The sequence below is a fragment of the Pongo abelii genome, chromosome 1, assembly GCF_028885655.2.
Source record: "Pongo abelii isolate AG06213 chromosome 1, NHGRI_mPonAbe1-v2.0_pri, whole genome shotgun sequence".
NCBI lineage: Eukaryota > Metazoa > Chordata > Mammalia > Primates > Hominidae > Pongo > Pongo abelii.
In genome coordinates this window covers 65,568,482-65,588,712 of record NC_071985.2, presented here as the reverse complement: position 1 = coordinate 65,588,712, position 20,231 = coordinate 65,568,482, and the positions used below count along the sequence as shown (strand labels likewise).

Below are 20,231 nucleotides of genomic sequence, written 5' to 3'. Positions count from 1 at the left end.
TATGAGCTCAGAGTTAAGCAGAGGAAATAAACTGTAAACCTAAGCAAGACCCTGCCCAATGTTATGGACTGAAGCAAAAAATAGAGGAATATATGAGGTATGTAAAGTAAGATATAGGGAGAAAGTATTCAATTAAGAGAAGCTCACAGAGAGCTCACAGATAGCTCACAGTGAGCTAAGCTGGGCAGCCCTATAACCCCAGGATACAATTCCAGGCATGTAGCAGGCATTCAATACCTTTTTTATAAACAGAATCACATTGATTAAACTGAAAATTTCAGAAGGATAAAGAGGAGTTTTCAAGGTAGGTAAGAATCAGGAAAATCTTCCAAGCCAACAAAATTTTAAAAATCACAGAAGTATGAAACACTATGGTAGGCTGAGGACCTCAGGAAGCTTAGTATGATGATGGCATTAATTTGGAGAGGAACATGACATGAGATGTGGCTAGAGAGTTTATACATCTCAATGGATTTTTTTCTCTGCTGGGCAGTGGGGAGGCCTGAAGGAGCCTAAATAGAAGAGCACAGAATCAGATTTGTAGGATGTGTGGTTGGCACATAAGACTTAGCAAAAGAGGTGGAAGGAGATGAATGTGCTGAATGAGACCACTCCATGCCAATCCAGGGCAAGGAGCAGGATCAGAGTAGGGTTGCAAGGGGCAGAAATGCAGGCCATGGAGTGGACTAGGAAGGGGAGACATCCTTCCAGGACCACCAGCCTGACCTGCTGTGTGTGGGGACTGCTCTTTCTTTTTTTTTTTTTTTTTGAGGCAGAGTCTTGCTCTGTTGCCCAGGCTGGAGTGCAATGGCGCGATCTCAGCTCACTGCAACCTCCACCTCTCAGATTCAAACAATTCTCCTGCCTCAGCCTCCCGAGTAGCTGGGATTACAGGTACATGCCACCCACGCCCAGCTAATTTTTTTTTGTATTTTTAGTAGAGATGGGGTTTCACCATGTTGGCCAGGCTGGTCTCGAACTCCTGACCTTGTGATCCGCCCACCTCGGCCTCCCAAAGTGCTGGGATTACAGATGTGAGCCACTGCACCCAGCCTGCTCTTCGTTTCTTTAGGACTGCTATTTATTTCTTTTTTCAGTTATTTAAATTTATATCCCACTTTCTGAATTTGAGATGGTTTTCTTTTTCTTTTTTTCTTTTTCTTTTTTTTTTTTGAGACAGAGTCTCGCTCTGTCACCCAGGCTGGAGTGCAGTGGCACGATCTTGGCTCACTGTAAGCTCCGCCTCCCGGGTTCACACCATTCTCCTGCCTCAGACTCTGGAGTAGCTGGGACTACAGGCACCCGCCACCACGCTCAGCTAATTTTTTGTATTTTTGGTAGAGACGGGGTTTCATCGTGTTAGCCAGGATGATCCGCCCGCCTTGGCCTCCCAAAGTGCTGAGATTACAGGCGTCAGCCACTGTGCCCAGTGAGATGCTTTTCAGTAGAAGAAATATGTATAATGAATTTATTAAAATAGAAATAGATTTTTTTTAAAAAATAGAGAAAGAAATAAATATTTTAAAACCATACACTAAGCCAGTATCACTACTATTAATGAGCATTAAGTTTGGTTTAAGCTTTTAAGCTGCCAAAGAAAAAAACATATAGCACAGAGTTATTTAGTCCTCATTATTTTTTGAGAGAGACAATTTTTTTCCTGGTACTAAATTCTGAAAGGAATTTCCAAAGTTGGGCCCTATTAAAGGTGCTAACATCAACACTCTATCCCCATCGTTCCATTCCGAGCTGTCCTCGAATGTCTCCTCTGAGATTTCTTGCCTGGCTGCCATTTCTACAACAGCACTCATTCTCAAGAGCTCAAGGAAATGTGAGCCCTGATTCCACACTTCCCTGTACCCACTTTCTCTGGATTACCTTTTAAGATGATATGCTCAGTTCTAGTCAGAAATGGGTATGAGCAATAGCACATGGAGAATCTTTCCACATTTTTGGAAAAACTGATGTTGAAGACATCGTCCATTGTTTAGCAAATACTGAAGACCCACACTGAGCAGAATACTGTTTCAGGAAAAGATCATACAGCAGGGATCCCAATAGATAACGTTCTGTCCCTTGTAAGCCTATATTTTTGTGGGAGGACAGGCAATATGTAAATAAATATATGAGGTAGTGATAGGTGCTGGGAAGAAAAATAAAGCAGGGTAAAGGGTCCTCTTTCAGATGGCGTGCTCAGGATGCCTCCTTTCCATAGCTCAACTTTCATCTCACACCTTTTTATCTGGCTACATCACCTTTTCCTTAGGAACAGAACAGAGAACAAACATTACAGAACCAAATACCTTCACCAAGTTGACCATTAAGGATGGCAGGAAAATGTTCTGCTACTATTTGAGGCCAGAGGCTTATGCCAAATTGTTCATCACAAAAATAAGTCTGCTCAGCCAGGTCATTTCAATGGTAAATCTAATTCGAAACTAAGCTACTGAATCCAAGGTCTTTCTGAATTCCCTTGCAGGGTTCCAGAATAATATATTTGATTGTTTGAGGCAGGGTCCCACTCTGTTGCCCAGGAGTTCAGTGGCATGATCTCAGCTCACTGCAACCTCCGCCTCCTAGGTTCAAGCAATTCTTCTGCCTCAGCCTCCGAGTAAGTTCTGCAGTAGCCCAGCTAATTTTTTTTTTTGGGATTATATTTTTATTAGAGACAGGGTTTCACCATGTTGGCCAGGCTGGTCTCAAACTCCTGACCTCGAGTGATTCACCTGCCTCGGCCTCCCAAAGTGCTGGGATTACAGGCATAAGCCACCACACCTGGCCTTATCTAGCTTTTATACAGGCCGTGCCCTCAACATTTATTAGCTCACTGAATGAGATTTCTAGTAGCCTCATGCTATGGACTGAATTGTGTCCCTTCCAAATTCATATGTTGAAGCCCTAATGCCCATTGTGATGGCATTTGGAAATGGGGCCTTTGGGGGTAATTAGGTTTAGATGAAGTCATGATGGGGTTGAGGGGTGTTTCTCATGATGAGAATACTGTCCTTATAAGAGGAGATACCAGAGAACTTGTGCACGTGCCCTCTCTCTTTCCACCATGTGAGAATACAGCAAGAAGGCAGCAGTCTGCAAGCCAGCAAGAGAGCCCTCACTAGAACCCAGTGATGCTGGCATCTTGATTTTGGACTTCTAGCCTCCACAACTGTAAGAAAATAAATTTCTGTTGTTTAAGTCACATAGTCCATGGTATTTTGTTATGGCAGCTCAAGCAGACTTGTTATGGACACCACACAAGAAAAGAGACAGTAGAGCATATGGTTACAAAGTGGGCTCTGGAGTCTGACTGCCTGGGTCTATATCCTGACCCCAAGAATTCCTCTCTGGGTGATCTTGGGCAAGTTATTTTACCTCTCTGAGCATGATCTCCTTGTCTGCAAAGTGAGAATAATAATAATAAATATCTTGCAATGTTTTGTGAGGATTAAACTACTTAGCACATGTGTGACAATGAGAACATGTCTGACACATAATGCTCAGTAATGTTTATTATTATTATAACTCCAATTTACAGATGAGGTTACTGAGGCTTTGAGAGGCTAAGTAAGTTGCCCAAGGACATACAGGGAGTGGGTTGCAGATTCAGAATTTGAACCTAGGCTTCTCTGACTCTGTACTCATGCTCCTTCTGTTATGACTGTCTCTGTCACCATGAATACAAATTAAAATGATGTTACCTAGAAGAGATCTAGCTCCAAATAACAATAGAAAAACAGGAGTCCTCACGAGAAACAGGGATCATCCATTACAGTGGTGAGTTGCTCAATCAGCCATACTGTATTTATCAAATGCTACTGTGTCCAAGGTCTTCCACTGAATAAACAGTGGTAACTCAAAACAAAGAGGATTTCTCTTTGTCTGATTTTTCACTTCACTCCTTCAGTTGTTTATTTGTATAATATTTACTGAACTTTGGGGGATTCACAGAAATAGTGGAAATGATGCTGCTCTCAGTCTCAAGGAGGAAAGGACAGAAAACATACAAAGGGCAAATCTGTAGAGAATATGGTCTGATGCTCAGGACAGTGGACCCAGTCAAAAAATAACTGGACTGAGATGTAAGATTTGGTTGATCCAGGGTGGGACTAGTCACACAGAGTTGGCCTAGGTCCTGCAGAAAGTAATTGACATAAATTAGCCAGGGGTTCTCTAAAGCAAAGATTTCAAATTTTAGATCTAGAGGATAAAGTTATCCTGAATAACATTACCTCTGCTAAGACATTACAAATTCAGTGAATATTTTGGAGGTAAGTTTTTATGCGATGGCTCTGTGTTTGTTGAATTTTTAAAAATCCATTTGTGTTTTCATAGAAATCTGAATTTGAAATCCCCATGCTAAAGAATTTCCCCTTTGGTTCAACAAATATATCAGCCAGTGTTCAGTCAAAAGATGGAAACCACAAAAATATTATTTTAACAGAATAAATATAATATAAAGAATAGTTAGCTAGATATAGTTAACTAAGTAACTAAAAATATAATAAGAAAACTCTGCCATTTCATGGAGGTAGCACCAGCAGGAAGCAGCTCTAAGGAGAGGGTGCTGGCACATGCTGGTGTCTGTCTGGGGGGCACAATGATGCTGGTTCTGCAAGGGCTGGAGACATTGCAGACCTGACTCAGCTGCTGATGCAGGAAGGCAAAGAAGCATTGCTAGAGTGATGCTCACAGGAACGGGAGGTAGACCAGAAGCCAAAAAGAAGCATGTCTCTTCTTTCTCCTCCAGTCTTGCAGCCTCATTCTAGCACTTCCTTTGGCAGAGACTAACATAGAACCAACTGGCAATACAAATATAAATACAACACAGGAATGAATGTGGCATCTTCTCTCATCTTCAGCATAAAAGGAATGACAGACATGTAAACCAGAAAGCACAATAGGTGTATATCATACCAGAAGACTGTACAGATGTGAGGGCAGTGCTAAATGAGAAGTGATTCTTCTGGTTGGGTGCGGTGGCTCATGCCTGTAATCCCAGCACATTGGGAGGCCAAGATGGGAGAATCATTTGAAACCAGGAGTTTGAGACCAACCTGGGCAACATATTGAGACCCTGTATCTATAAAAAATAAATAAATAAATAAAACTAGCCAGGCTTGGTGGCACGTGCCTGTAGCTACTTGGGAGGCTGAGGTGGGAGGATCAGTTGAGCCCAAGAGTTTCAGGGTGCAGTGAACTATGCTCATGCCACTGCACTCCAGCTTGGGCAACAAAATGAGATGCCATCTCTTAAAAAAAATAAAATAAAAGATTCTTCTTACTTACAGTAGCAGCTTGGAAAGACTTCATAGAAAACTCTTGAGCTGAGTCTTCAAAGACAAGCTTTGTTGGTCAGGTAGACACAGCCACCAAGAACATTCCAGACCGGAAGAGCAGGCTGAACAAAGATATAGAAGAAGGAAGAAGTGGGGTGTGTCCAGAGATCATGAAAATAATTTGGCCCGATTGGACTGTGGGGAATAGAAAATGGATGATGTGGAAAGAGGTAAGGTTCATGAGGTAGGCTAGGGCCAGATCATGAATACTCTTCCATGCCAGCTGAATGGTGGGAACCCTATCCTAGAAGCAATGAAAGATTTCAGTTAGGGGGGTACCATGAACAGAATTGTGTTTTTGAGGGATAACTCCTGGTTTGTGATGGAGAATCATTGTAGGAGAGCAAGGGAGGCCAGTTGTGAGACTGTTACGCTATTCCAGTTGAGCAATGGTTAGGGTTTGACCAGGGGCAAGCAGCAGTGGAGAAGGATGAAAGAGGCAGACTGGGGAAATGCTAAGGGAGTAGACATGAGACAAGCAGGGATCAGGGTGGGCAACAGAGACAGGAGTCTGGGTTTGGGGCTTAGGTCGTGGGATGGATGGTGATGCCGTTCTCCAAGAAGGAAGGTTGGCAGAGGCTGGTCTGTAGGTGAAGGAAGAAATAAAAAGGATAAGATCGTGACTTAAGCTTTGTACACTTGGCTTGAACTTTCCAAGGGCTGAGAAGATTTTACCTTAAAAGGAGTTGAGTTGGTATTGATCTCATCTTTAATAGGACTCAACAGTCCAGATGACATCAACTACTGCTTCCTAAAAAGGTGTTGCTCATTAAGGAGATAGAAACCATTCAGCAATTCCAGGAAAGATCTCTGCAATCTTTAACACTTCCAGAAGATGTAGTCATCATTTCCACATTATCATTCTTTCCCTCTGTCCACTTGATAATGTTGAGGCCTGTGTTGGCAATAGGACAGATGACAACAAAGATTGACATGTGAATGGCTTTGTCCTGGGGCTTAATGTCTAATTCCTTAACATGATTTCTGATCTAAAATATCCTCCTAAGATATCCAGAAAATTAAAAAAATATATTTTCTATTGTGCCTGAAGTGAATTCAAATCTCAGATAATGATGTTACTGCTATTCTTAAGTTCTCAGGAATGACTGCTGCCACATTTTAGTCAACTAAGGGCTACTGTCATAGTCAGAGCTACTTTTTCTTTCTTTCCTATCTCTTACATTTGAGGTAGCAAGTATACTTATAGAAGTCATAGAAAGCCAACACAATAGAATTGTTCTTGTTAAGTATTTTTAGAAGGCCTCCTTAACAGTTTGTCTTCTTTTTGTTCATTGAACTTATCTTCCTTTACATAAAATATAGTTGTTTAAAAGGAAGAAACGAGGGAACAATTTGTGGATATGCAGGGAGTCCATAGATGTCCAAGGATCCACAGGGCACCATCTCTCCTGTCTTTTCCTTCCATCTCTCTGACTTCCTTTTGCACACATTCTCACCCACCCAACCTTTTAGCACTATCTCTGTAAAGTCCAGCTCAAAACCATAGCCTTTCTCCTTCCCCAGATACCCAACCCCAAAGCAATCCTCTGAGCTCCTGCAACATCAGGACTATAACTCTGTTAGCATTTAATTGCCAATATTGAATACGAAATATCATCTTTCTATGTGCATATCTGTCTCCCTAATAGAGTATAAGTCTCTGGAGGGCAGAGATCCTCTCATTTGCCTCTTTACACACTTTGTGCATGTAGTAACTGGCCTTTGATAAATTACTTCCATGATAAGCTTGACCCTTGTTCTCCCAGGCTAAGCCCTAGAGGTCACCAGATACTTTGTGGCTAATCTCTGGCCTTCCTGCTGTTTACACCCAGGCTTCCTTCTAGCTTTAGAGGATCTTACACAGTACAGAGTCACTGAATAAGCTATTTCCTTTCTTAATCACCTCATTCATTTCATTTATTCTTCCTTGTATTTACTTTGTGGCTAATCTCTGGCCTTCCTGCTGCTTACATCCAGGCCTCCTTCTAGCTCTAGAGGATCTTACCATAGTACAGAGTCACTGAATAAGCTACTTCCTTTCTTAATCACCCTGTTCATCTCATTTATTTCTCCCCACAGATGAGCCACTCTTTCTAATTTGTATCATATTTATTAACTCTCTATCTTCCAGTAACACAACACACACATCTTGAGGCTACACAAAGTCTTGATAAATGGGATACACTACTACTCTCAGAAGGAAATCAATCACCATAAAAGTTAATGTGCTCGCCCCATAAAGAAAAATCTTCCTGACATACAATGGTAGCTTCAAAATTGGTGTATTCATTTTATGACCTCCTTTATTAGCCAGAATGATGCCTTGTTTGATTTCTAAAATTTGTTTAGGATCATTAGCAATGGGCTCCTGGGTGTCACTGACAACTTATACATTAGCCTTGCACATAAGTCCTAGAAATGAGACCAAGGAAACTGCAGTTTTTATTCCTTCTAGGGTATAATTTTTTCTCTCTTTCTCCAACCAGTACCTCAATATTTCTCAAATAATTTATATTTTCAGATTTTACAAACATCTCAGCAAGACTATATTAGTTTATTGACCCCATTTTGCAAAAGGGAAGGCAGTTACCAATAGTAGGAGGCTCTTTGGGGCCATGATGGTTTCTTAGATGAGTCAGTATCAGACCTGAGCTCTAATATGACCCTATCTAATTTCTTTTCTTTATTAGGTAGTTTCCTCTGTCCTAAAAAAAAAAAATAGGAAGAGAAGTGTACTAGCTTGCCCCTCTTGTGTGCCTCTGGCTGTCAGAAATTGAATTTGAAAGAGTAGATGAGAAAATGTGAGAAAACCGTTTACTGATAACTATTCCTATCTTCTCAGGTTTTTTATCTCTGGCCACAAAGAGTGATTGGGAGAAAACATACTCCAAATAAGTTTTTCTTTCAACTCCTCCTTAACTCTCAAGGCCGTAATTGCCACCCCCTGCCCTCCCTCCCCGGCATCACTACTCTGCTAATACAAACGTGATATTTAACCTTTGCTTCTAGCTTTGGTTTCTTTTTAGCAATAATATGTCTTTTTTTTTTTTTTTTTTTTTTTTTTGAGACGGAGTCTCACTCTGTCGCCCAGGCTGGAGTGCAGTGGCAAGATCTCAGCTCACTGCAAGCTCTGCCTCCCGGGTTCATGCCATTCTCCTGCCTCAGCCTCCCGAGTAGCTGGGATTACAGGCGCCCACCACCATACCTGGCTAATTTTTTGTATTTTTAGTAGAGACGGGGTTTCACTGTGTTAGCCAGGATGGTCTTGATCTCCTGATCTCGTGATCCGCCCACCTTGGCCTCCCAAAGTGCTGGGATTACAGGCGAGAGCCACTGCGCCTGGCCTTTTTCCTCCATTTTTTAAATTTTATTATTATTATTATTATTTGAGATAGAGTCTTGCTCTGTCACCCAGGCTAGTGTGCAGTGGCGCTGTCTTGGCTCACTGCAACCTCTGCCTCCTGTGTTCAAGCAATTCTCCTGCCTCTGCCTCCAGAGTAGCTGGGATTATAGGCGCATGCCACCAAGCCTGGCTAATTTTTATATTTTTAGTGGAGACAGGTTTTCCCCATGTTGGCCAGGCTGGTCTCAAACTCCTGACCTTAGGTGATCCATCCACCTCAGCCTCCCAAAGTGCTGGGATTATAGGCATGTGATATTTTAATTGAGCATTTCCTATGTGCTAAATAATGTGTTCAGAGATTATTTTCTAATAAGGGAGTAAAATTTGTACTGTTAACTATGCTAGTAATACCTTCTGGGCTACAACAACATTGTTATCAGTTTCTAGCTACTTAATGATGAGGTCAGATTTGATAAGTTCAGGAGTTGTTTGAAGTTCAGAGAAGGTTGATCCAGTGGCTCAATGTTGTCCTCAATGAGCAGATTTTTCTGCCTTTCATCCTAAGGCTGTCTTCCCCATAGTGTCAATGTGGCTGAACTGTTTCAAGCTTTACATCCACAGAGCAAACCATCCAGGAGAGATATTTTTCTTGCCAACCATTTCAGAAAAGGCCACATAGCCATCTCTAAATCAATGACCATGGCTAGGCAGTGGGTGTGTTGATCAGCTGAAGCAAATGAGAGCCCATCTCTAGAACTTTGGGTGAGAACAGCTTCTTCCCAGGTGTATAACATAAGGCAGGAGGGAAAGGTGAACACTTGAACAATAATGTAGGATACTACTTGGAAGAGATGGGGAGAGGGGTTAAAAACATCTAGGTAGGCAACCAACAGACCAAACGTCTCCAATACACATCCCTATTTTATCATATCCCAGGCCCCAGGCCAGGCCTTATCACATCATCCTTGGGTTACTTGAGAATTTTCCAGCTGAATTCACAAATGCCTCTTCTCTATTTGGTCTGTATTCATTTCTTTAGGAATTTCCACACTTCTCTCTGATAAGTTACCTACTTTTCATCTTTACTTCCTGTATTAGTCTGTTCTCATGCTGCTAAGAAAGACATACACAAGACTGAGTAATTTAGAAAGGAAAGAGGTTTAATGGACTCCAGTTCCACATGACTGGAGAAGCCTCACAATCATGGCAGAAGGCAAAAGAGAAGTGAAGTCATGTCTTACATGGCAGCAGGCAAGAAAGCATGTGCAGGGGAACTTCCATTTATAAAATCATCAGATCTTGTGGCATTTATTCACTATCATGAGAACAGCATGGGAAAGACCCGCCCCCATGATGCAATTACCTCCCACCAGGTCCCTCCCATGATACATGGGAATTTTGGGAGCTACAGTTAAAGATGAGATTTGGGTGGGGACACAGCCAAACCATATCACTCTCTTTTCTTTGACATGTCCTGGGATTCTGTTTGCCTTCCAGTCCTCTTTGCAGTACAGATTAGACCTTCCCTCCCCTACTGGTAGGATTATTCCTCAATCTCCTTTTTCTGCTTTTTTTTTTTTTTTGCAAGCTTTCCCCAGCCACCTATTAATTCCACCTTCCCTATGGTACTCCCCAAACACACCCTTCCATTCCTACTCATCCATCAAGATAAAATGCATGTGATGAAGTCCCATGTTCACATCCCACAACACAGACAGATGGCACCAACAGTAGATGCTCCATATTGTATAGGCAAATGTAAATTGACTTGTGTTTATGCTTCCAAAATGGATATGGTATGTTTCTTTCACTTTATCCCCCTTACACTTACAATTTGACCAGCACTGGCTCAAAACTTTATTTCAACAAGTAAGCAAATCACCAAGAACTCCAGTGCCTAAATCTTGAATTTAGCGGCTCAAACCAGAACCACCAATCTCATAGTAAAACCTAGTCCCGTGAGAATCTAATGCAACTTGGGATATGAAAATTATCTTAGTATTCAAATAGCCTCCAGGAGTTGAGATGCTTATCTGATTCTCAAGATTGGAAGTCTCCCCTCTTAGGATCCCAGGATTTGATGATCAGATGTAAAAATCTCTGGTAATTTTGGAACATATTTTGGGCATTTTTTTCAAAACCCATTATTATTATTATTATCTAGGATATGATCCATCCAGATACTCCTCTGGTTTTGGGTCACTTCAGCCAGTGAGTTTTTCCTAAGAACTCTTCCCCATCCTTCCAAAGTGGCTCTCAGAAAAATCTCTTTTAGAAACGTAGTTAGAAATGATAGGAGCCATCATAAAGAACAGATGGTTACTTTTGTGAGAAATAAATGCTTTTAAAACTTCTATTCACAGCATTAACTAAGGAAACTTGTCCAGCCCCGAAGAGTTGCTGAGACTCCTTTCAGTTGGTTCTTTGCTAACATTGATATAAGAGATTTGAGTTCATTGTTTAAAAAACTTTGTAAACCCATTAAAACAATATTGTCAAACAGGGGCTTAGATGCATACGTAGCTGGCTAGATGGATGGATGGAAATGCAAAAAAGCAAATAAACTAAAATATGAATGTTAAAATCTAGATGGTATGTTTATGGGTATTCACTGTCTAATTTTTAAAATTTTTCTATGTTTGAAGATTTTCAAAATAAAATGTTGGGGAGCAAAAGAGTCTTGAAGAAAAAAGAGATGGACCAGATGAGGGAGAGGTGGTACACTGACACACCTTTGGAAGAAGCCTACAGACAATAGGGAGAAGTCCATATAAGCATGGCATTACGGGGTGAAGATTGGAAGCTCTAATTGGGCAAAACAAGAGAAGAATAGACATAATAGTTCCTGTGAGAAACTATCAGAAGTACAGCTAGTGGCGTATAAATGCCTTCTATCACTGTTCCTCCCATTACAATCAAAATCCTATTAACAGTCTGTCAGGAGGGAAGAGAAAGTCTGAACCCTGTACCAAGCACTTTGCCTGGATTATCCCCTTCACTTTTTGCAGGAAACATGTGTATTTATGTATACTGTGTATTTATTTGCTTGTTGCATTCACAGCATTGCTTACCCCTTTTCCAGCTAGAATCACACTAGTTCTCCTAGGGAGACTCACCCACCATCACTGAATATAGACTTGATGCCCTATCCTACCTGATAAAAGGTGTGGACAAATAACCCGAGTGAACGAGGTCAAGTAGGCACTCTCTCCAGGAAATTCTAATCGTGAACACAGTCGGTAATGAATTGAAAATTGTGGAGTTGACAACATAGAGACCTCAAAGAATGTTTTCATTAGTGCCTGCTACCTGGATCCTTTGGAACTCTCTGGATTCCTGTAATTTTGATTGGGCAGTGTTGCTTCTGTTACTTACAAACAAAACTCTTAACTGACAGAGGGGATGTAGCTCCCATTTAAGAAATCAAGAAACCCAAGCTCAGAGGAATTAAGTGTCTTGGCTCATGTCAACATCTGATGTTTGTAACTGAGTCCCTCTGGACTACAAAGTCCATCTTTTATACTGACTCTACTATGCTTCCTCTAACTCTATAGACTGGGTTTAATTCCTGCCTCTGGCACTTACTAGCTGGATAAGTTTGGGTAAGCTGTGTGCCAGTTTTAAATTTTAAATTTTTTGATCTGTAAAATGGAGTAAAAATAGTCATGTATCTCACAGAGTTATGGAGAGGATAAAATAAGCTAATTTATGGGTGGTGTATGGGCATGTGTCTGGCACATAAGTGCCCAATAAATGTCAGCTGTGATGATGACAATGATATCAGTCAGGGTTCTGGCAAGAAAAAAAGAAGTGTTTGAAGAGAGTTTAATGTAAGGCTAATTAGAAAAGCGAGGAGAGGGTGAAGGAGATGAACAAGGGATGGGTGAAGGACCTCAGGGCTAGAAAGAGCAGCAAGCTGTGGACAAGAGCTGCCCAACAAGGCTGGCATCTCTACCTGTGTTTCTAAATTAGTGGCCATGGCAGACACAGCCAACAGTGATTCAGCAAAGTGGGAGCCAGGCGAATAAATACCCTGTTTGTGCCCTCTCGGTTCACCCTCTGTTTTCCTGCCAGGGCCTTGAATTGACCAAACCTAACCATAAGCTAAAGACAAAGAAGTCTGGCTAATGCAGTCCATGGAGGTCAATGTCTAAGGACAAAAGCAGGCTGCAGAAAGGTAGATATTCAACCTGGAGATACTTCACCACAGCATCCTCTTAGCTAAGTGAAAAACTTGTGTCCCCGACAGAGGTCACCTCCATCCCATGCTCTCCCAGCCCCTCTGCTGGATGGGGTTCTTTATTTGCAGGAAAGTTTTGAAACAATTTGGGGGTTCAAAGTTCTTAGTCTTGTCTGTGTTCCCCTAAATGTTCCCATCCTGTGTCTCAAATTTCTACTCTTTTCTCTGCTCCATAACAAAACAGATGTTGATGCAGTTCTCAGATGCTGGGCTGGTCCTCACTCATATCTTTTTCAAGATGGTTGGTAAGCAGCTCTTTTAAAGCTGCCATTAAGGTTTTCTGATATTATACTTGTGCCCTGAATGGACCTACAAAGCTTTTAATTTTTCCTTTCATCTGTGTACATTATCTAGGACACACAGAAACACCAGTCACACCACAATCTTGATAATTACCATTGTCACCGTAGCAACTAAGGACCCTAGCTAATTGATATTTCAACACCTTGCCCTCTACTTGCATTGCATCCCAATCTCTGCTACTAGGAATGATTTGAGTAACATAGCGTGGATTATCTATATCCCATTTTCTTCTGTCAGGAAGCCTCCTTGTTCTCATCAAATATGTTAGCAACTTGTATCAGTTTTCTATTGCTGCTGTAACAAATTACTACAAATTTATTGGATTAAAACAACTCACATTTATTATCCTTCAGCTGTGCAGGTCAAAAGTCTGGATACAGGTCGCACTGGGCTAAAATCAAGGTGTCAAAAAGACTGCATTCTTTCTAGAGACGCTAGGGGATAATCCGTTTTGTTGACTTTCCCATCTTTAGAGGCTGCCTGCGTTCTGTGGCTCATGGCCTTCCATCTTCAAAGTCAGTAATGGCTGTTCAGTCTTTCCTACATCACTTCACTCTGACACTGACTCTCCTGACTCCCTCTTCCACTGTTAAGGACCCTCTTGATTGCATTGGGTAATCAAAACCTGGTTAACTAAGATAATCTCTATATTTGGGTCAGCTGATTAGCAACCTTAATGCTATCTGCAAACTTAATTCCCCTTTGTCATGTGACATAATCTATTCACAGGCTCCAGGGATTAGGACACGGGCATCTTTTGAAGGCCATTATTCTGCCTACCACACAATACCATCCCAATACCATTTTAAGAGTCTGTTTCCTGAGGCCATTTCTAAAGATACTATTCTATTTGTCTGGGTTCTATCAGGAAACAAATGGCACGCTCAAAAGAAATGATTGGAGAACATTTGCTGAAGAGACAATTGCAAAAATGTGGGCAGGGGGAAGGAAATCCATGAGGGATAATGAAGCACCCGAAAGACAATGATAGCAGGAAGGGTCAGGGATTGGGGGAAGCAGTTACCAGGACCAGGTGATGGCTGTGCCTTAGGTAAAGGATCACAGCCAGTGCCAAGCCATAGCCCAGCAGGGAAGTGACCAGGGGAACAGATACCTGAATCTCTCCTTCTACCCTTTGATCTCCTTCCAGTGCTGCCGATTGGCCAAACCTGCGCAAGGCAGAAGGCAAAGGAGCAGAGTTGATGTAGCCAAAGAAAGTCAGCATCCTAGGGCATGAAGTAGGTGGGGAAGGGTGAATAATAGATCTATGGAGCCGACAGACTATAACCTGCATATTATTTAACTAAATAATTTCTACTAAAAGGTAAATGGGACTACCACCCAGCATGGCATTTGTATTTTAAAATAGCCAGCCTAAGTCAAATTAATCTATAAGTAGAAGTTATGGGGAAGTATTTTTGAGCGGCAAAGCCTAAAGCGAGTCCTAGCTATTAATACTAAGTTCCACTATAGAATGTGTACATCAGCAACTAATAAAAATAAAGAGGTAGCACATCTATACAGAAACACGGGATGTCAGTTATTTTATCCTTTTTAATGAGGGAAGAATCACATGGATTTATTCCTTCACTACCATGAACTAAAAGGGATTTCATTCCATCACAGTGATGATAGCACCAACTCAAAGGATGTAGCCATGAAGATGCCATAATTTTTCCATCATCTGACAAGGACTTTATAAATAAACATAGTGGTGATCATCACATTCAGGATAAAATGCTGGTCTGGCAGTGCATGTAGGTTACATGAACACTTTTTCATCTTGCCAGTAAGGTTACTCAGACATATGACACCATATTTTCCAATAACTACAGTGCAGGTATCGGTCCAAAAAGTAGGTCTGAAAGTAAAGGAGTTGATATGCATGTTTCTGTCACTTATGTTCCATGTGCATAAAAAAATGACAAACCAACCCAACAAAACCCACCACCTTGGCCAAGTACATGCTCAGGGAAAGGAGTTTCCTTCACAGTGGAGAATTTTCCAGTGAGAGACAGACACAACTGTAGAGGAAAGAGCATTTCAGTAAACAGGAGAGTCTTCCAGAGAAAACTCTGTGCAGAATAAATTGTTTTTCCTTCCTCAAACCACAGAGGCCTATAAATTCCTACCTCCAAAGTGTCTGGAAGGGTAGGATGTTACAGAGAGCAGTTGCTCTCTTAGTCCAAATGAAGTTCAGAGAAGAATTACCCTTCCCAAGACTTCCACATGGCATATACATTTGGAACAATTTCAATGGTAAAGAAATAGAGTATTTAGACATGTAATGACTGAAGTCTGGATTATGGAGGTCAAACTAAACTCCTGCATTGTACGTTTTTAAAAAATGTTAAGAACAGTACATGCTTATTATTCTAAACCTTCTAAGCAGTACAGAACCATATAAAGTGAAAACCAAAAGTTTTCTCCTTCTCCTCTTTCTCTCCCTCCTTCCTTCTCTTCCTTCCTCTCCCTTCCCTCTCTCTGGCTCTCTCTCTCTCTCTCGTTTTTATTCTCTATATATCTATCTCCAGCTACTTATACACACAGGAATATGGTCATAGATACTCCTCTAAAACTTTAGAAGATCTGTTTTTAAGGCATGGTCATCAAAGTAGGGAATACCAGATTTACCATGGCATGGAATACCATATGGGAATTTCTATGTATTTTAACTAATCCTATTTTATAGCTACTTGGGAGTATGTTATGTGAGTTAGACAGTACTATACCATATGCATAAAAATTACATATGTACAAATATTCACACATTGAAAGTGCATGGATGAAACATTTTTCTGACCAAAGTGCCTGGTTTAAAAATTTGGAGACCATTGCTGTAAGAAACTGAAATGTAAACATTTAAATAACATTAAGAGTATCCATCAGCTAATGTGTCAGCTAATAAAAGGAATATTTATAAGGTGCTTACAATGTTCCAGCTGTTCTCCTTGCATTATGTCTTATTTACTATGCACAATGGCCCTATCAGGGAGGTACTATTATTTCCCCAACTTCTCAAAGAGAGAAACTGAAGCACAGGAGTTTAATAGATTGCCCAAAGCTACACAGCTGGAAAACGGTCCTCACAGGAAACAAACTCAGGTCTTTCTATCTAAAGATACAGTGCTCCTCACACTACTCCAGAAGTGACTCTACCATAGACTAAGGTAGAATTAAAAGGCAGCAACAGGAAGAGAGAAGATGGAAAGCCCCTGATTGACAAAAGAAGAGGGACAGAATCAAGAAAGACATCCTATCCCAGGCACACCTGCCCTACCAATGGGGAGGTAGCATTTAATACCAGAGTCCATGCTACAGTTCTGCTGTGACTTTATAATGTAATTTCAATCTAAAAATAATCTCTCTGTGTGGCAGATTATATTTTCCAAAGACATTGGCACAATACATTTCATCCTGCATGCACTTCCTGCAAGGTACTGCTACTTCTTCCATAAAAATGTGTAGTCCATCTTTTTTCCTCCTTTTAAAAAACTATGCAGCCATAAAAAAGAATGAGTTCATGTCCTTTGCAGGGACATAGATTAAGCTGGAAACCATTATTTTCAGCAAACTAACACAGGAACAGAAAACCAAACACCGCATGTTCTCACTCATATGTGGGAGTTGGACAGTGAGAACACATGGACACATGGAGGGGAACATCACACACCAGGGCCTGTCGGTGGGTGGGGGACAAGGGGAGGGAGAGCATTAGGACAAATACCTAATGCATGCGGGGCTTAAAACCTAGATGATGGGTTGATAGGTGCAGCAAACCAGCATGGCACATGTATACCTATATAACAAACCTACACATTTTGCACATGTATCCCAGAACTTAGTTAAAAAAAAAAACTAAATAAAAAAACTTTTAAAACTAATCAATGAGTCCAGTAAAGTTGCAGGATACAAAATCAACATACAAAAATCAGCTTCATTTCTTTACACTAATAACAACCTATCTGAAAAAGCGATCAAGGAGACAATCTCACAGTAAAATCAAAAAGAATAAAATACTTATGAATAAATTTAATGAAGAAGTGAAAGATCTGTACACTGAAAACTATAAAACGTTGATGAAAGAATTGAAGATGACACAAATAAATGGAAAAATCTATGTTCATGGATTGGAAGAATTAATATTGTAAAAATGTGCATTCTACCCAAAGCAATATACAGATTCAGAGTGACTATGGGAGATGATGAATGTGCTAACTTGCTTGACTGCAGTAATCACTTCACTATGGATATGTGTATCAAAGCATCATGTTGTATACCTTAGGTGTATATAAGTAAACACACACACACACAAAGTTGTTCATTTTCTCGCCCCTCTTGAATCTGGAAGGCCTGTGACTATGGTGAAAGTGATGCTATGTGACTGCCAAATAGGTTATAAAAAGTGATACAGTTTCCACCTGGACCTCATAAAGTTCATTTCTGTTATGCAGGTGCCATGTTGTGAGGAAACCCAGATCACATTAAGAGGCCACAAGTAAGTGTTCCAACCGACAGACCCTGCTAAGGTCTCAGCTGACAGCCAGCATCAACTGCCAGACAAGTGAGTGAAGACGACTCTCACCCGAGCCATCATCTGACTGCAACACATAAGAGATCTTGGGCAAGAGCTACCTGGCTGAGCACAGTCCATCCCCAAAACATGAGAGATAATAACGGAGTGATTGTTGTTCTGAGCCACTAGGTTTTGGGGTGATTTGTTGCACAGCAATTGATAAGAAGAACACCGCTGTGCCCCCTGTGGTCACGTAAGGACAATAAATCGCCAGAAATAAAAAAGCTCTCCAGTGGGTGGTCCTGAATATAACCACACTTTTCCTTCATGTTTTCCCTTTTGGGTTGCTGTTTGGTCCTTGTGGATTCAGCTTCTGCTGAAGCCTGGGAGACCCTCTATCCCATAGCTTCCTTCTCCCTTTCTCTTTCTTTTCTATCCTATGTCTTTCCTACTCACTGGAACATGTTCCTGGCTCCATCTGGGAAGATCCCAGTAGATCCACACACGTGGAGGTTCTATCTGGAGTGCATGGTGGAATTAAGCTGAGGCCTTGGGTATTTTTCAAGTAGTCTCTAGAAGACAAATAAACATCTTCTTTAACATGGATTGCCTCTCATCCCATAATACAGTTCTCCCTTCCTTCCTACCAGACGTGAGGAAAAAGCCCTTCCAGTCACAAATAGAGTAACTGTTAGTAAACATATATAACCTGTCTCTTGTTCAGGGTCTATTCTTTTCCCCAGACTAACTCCTCCAGCTAGTCTCTCAGATTGACCTTAGACACTGCCTCCTAAAGGAAAGCTTCCCTGACTCACTCCCCGACCCCTAAGGCTGTGGCTGTGGCTGCAGCTATCATAGGTTTCCAGCCTAGGTTCCACCAACATCCTAAAAACCCTCTACTTGAATTATATTGCAGTTGCCTGTTGCTGTCTCTTTCCCTCATTGGACTGTAAGCCCTTTGAGGGCAGGGATGTGTTTCAGTTATTCATTATTGTATCATCTGGTACCAGGCAGCCCCTGATACTAAGACTTTTGTGATAAAAGAATAAATTTTAGAAATCCCAATGCCATTCCCTCTCCTTCAGATAAAGTGAATATCTACACCATTTTTAATGACCTCTGAAAGGCATCCTAGTAGTTTGCCTGGTATGTACTGCTGATACTCTGATTCATAATTGTAGAATTCAACCAGTCAAAAGTTCACCAAAACAAAAATACCCACTGTAGAGTGATGGACGTCTTATCACTTCTTAAAGCACTGCTTCCCATTTTTTTGAACATCTCAGATTGCTAGAAAGGCCTTTTACACATTCAGAATGTGTCTGTCTTCTTTTCATTTACACCATATTGGCCCCAATTCTATTGGTCTTTAAAACAACCTAGATTTAATCTTAGTCTTTATATTCTACTCTATAAAGCACTCCCTTCATTAAAACAGAAATTCTCTCACAAAAGGATAATGCATTAAGTTGGTCAATATTTGGCTCAAAATTGCTGATCAAGGCAGGCATGTTTTAAAGAGGAATTAGTGTGCTCTGTGGAAGAAGGATTAATTTGGAGTATAGGGTGGATGGAGAGGGAGCCTCAATGCTCAGAAAGGCAGGAGCCTGTGAGCATCTGGAATTCTCTAATGGGATAAGGAGTCCCAGGAGAGCGATATGGTCGAATACAAAACCCAGGCTTTATCTATTTAACCACATCACTAATGGACTGCCCGGGCTGTGGGAGGTTGACCAGCAGCCCCACCTGTTTTGAGAAGCCCACCCCCTCAGGCTCTGTGACTGAGCCTGGAGCACACATACAAGGGTCTGTGAAATAAGGCTCCTGACACAGCCAGCCTCCTGGTGTTCTGGGGAATTCCAGATATTTTGGGGCAGGGGCTGTAAGCATTGTGTTATCTGGAGGTATTTCTGGTAAATATCCAAGATTAGTGTCTTTGTTCAGGAGCGGGTAGGAATAGGGAGAAGTCCTAGTTGTCTTGATCACCCTGGAATTCCCAACCCTAGCTCAACATTTAGAAAGAAACCCAGTTCCTGGCATCCTGAGCATTGAATATGCTCCAGGGAGCCAATCCAATCTTGAGTGCAGGAAAATCTTACCAGGACAATTTCAAAAGCTTATAATTGATTTCACTTGGGTGGCTCTGAAAAACAACAGTTTTGTAAGAGATAAAGTCTTTTTTGGAATATATTATTCAAAAACTAAACCCCAGCATTTCTGTGGTTTGTATATTTGGTTTTGTGGAGGTATTTCTCCTCTTCCAGGCCATGTGAAGACTTGAAAAGAAGAGAAAATATATAGAATAAGAATCAGTTCTAAACTACTCATTGATTTACTAAGGAGAAATGTGAGTGATTTAAGTCCCTGGGGTTGGAAGATCTCCTTCTCCCTGTGCTGAGAAAAGCAAGTATCATTTGTTCTCCACCCCCCTACCTCCCGTTGGTGCTGGTAAATTTCCCAGAGAATGAGGAACAGCTGCTTCTCAAGTCAGGGTCC

The 20,231-nt window shown here is 41.2% G+C and overlaps 1 long non-coding RNA gene across 1 annotated transcript in view; it reads left to right on the top strand.

Annotated features, from left to right (window-relative positions):
* LOC134761801 (uncharacterized) overlaps positions 1–19,924 on the top strand; it is a 64,478-nt gene extending 44,554 nt beyond the window's left edge. The window contains exon 4 of the long non-coding RNA XR_010140948.1: positions 17,674–19,924. This is a non-coding gene — a long non-coding RNA (uncharacterized LOC134761801). The remainder of the gene's footprint in view (positions 1–17,673) is intronic.
* Positions 19,925–20,231: the final 307 nt, after the last annotated feature.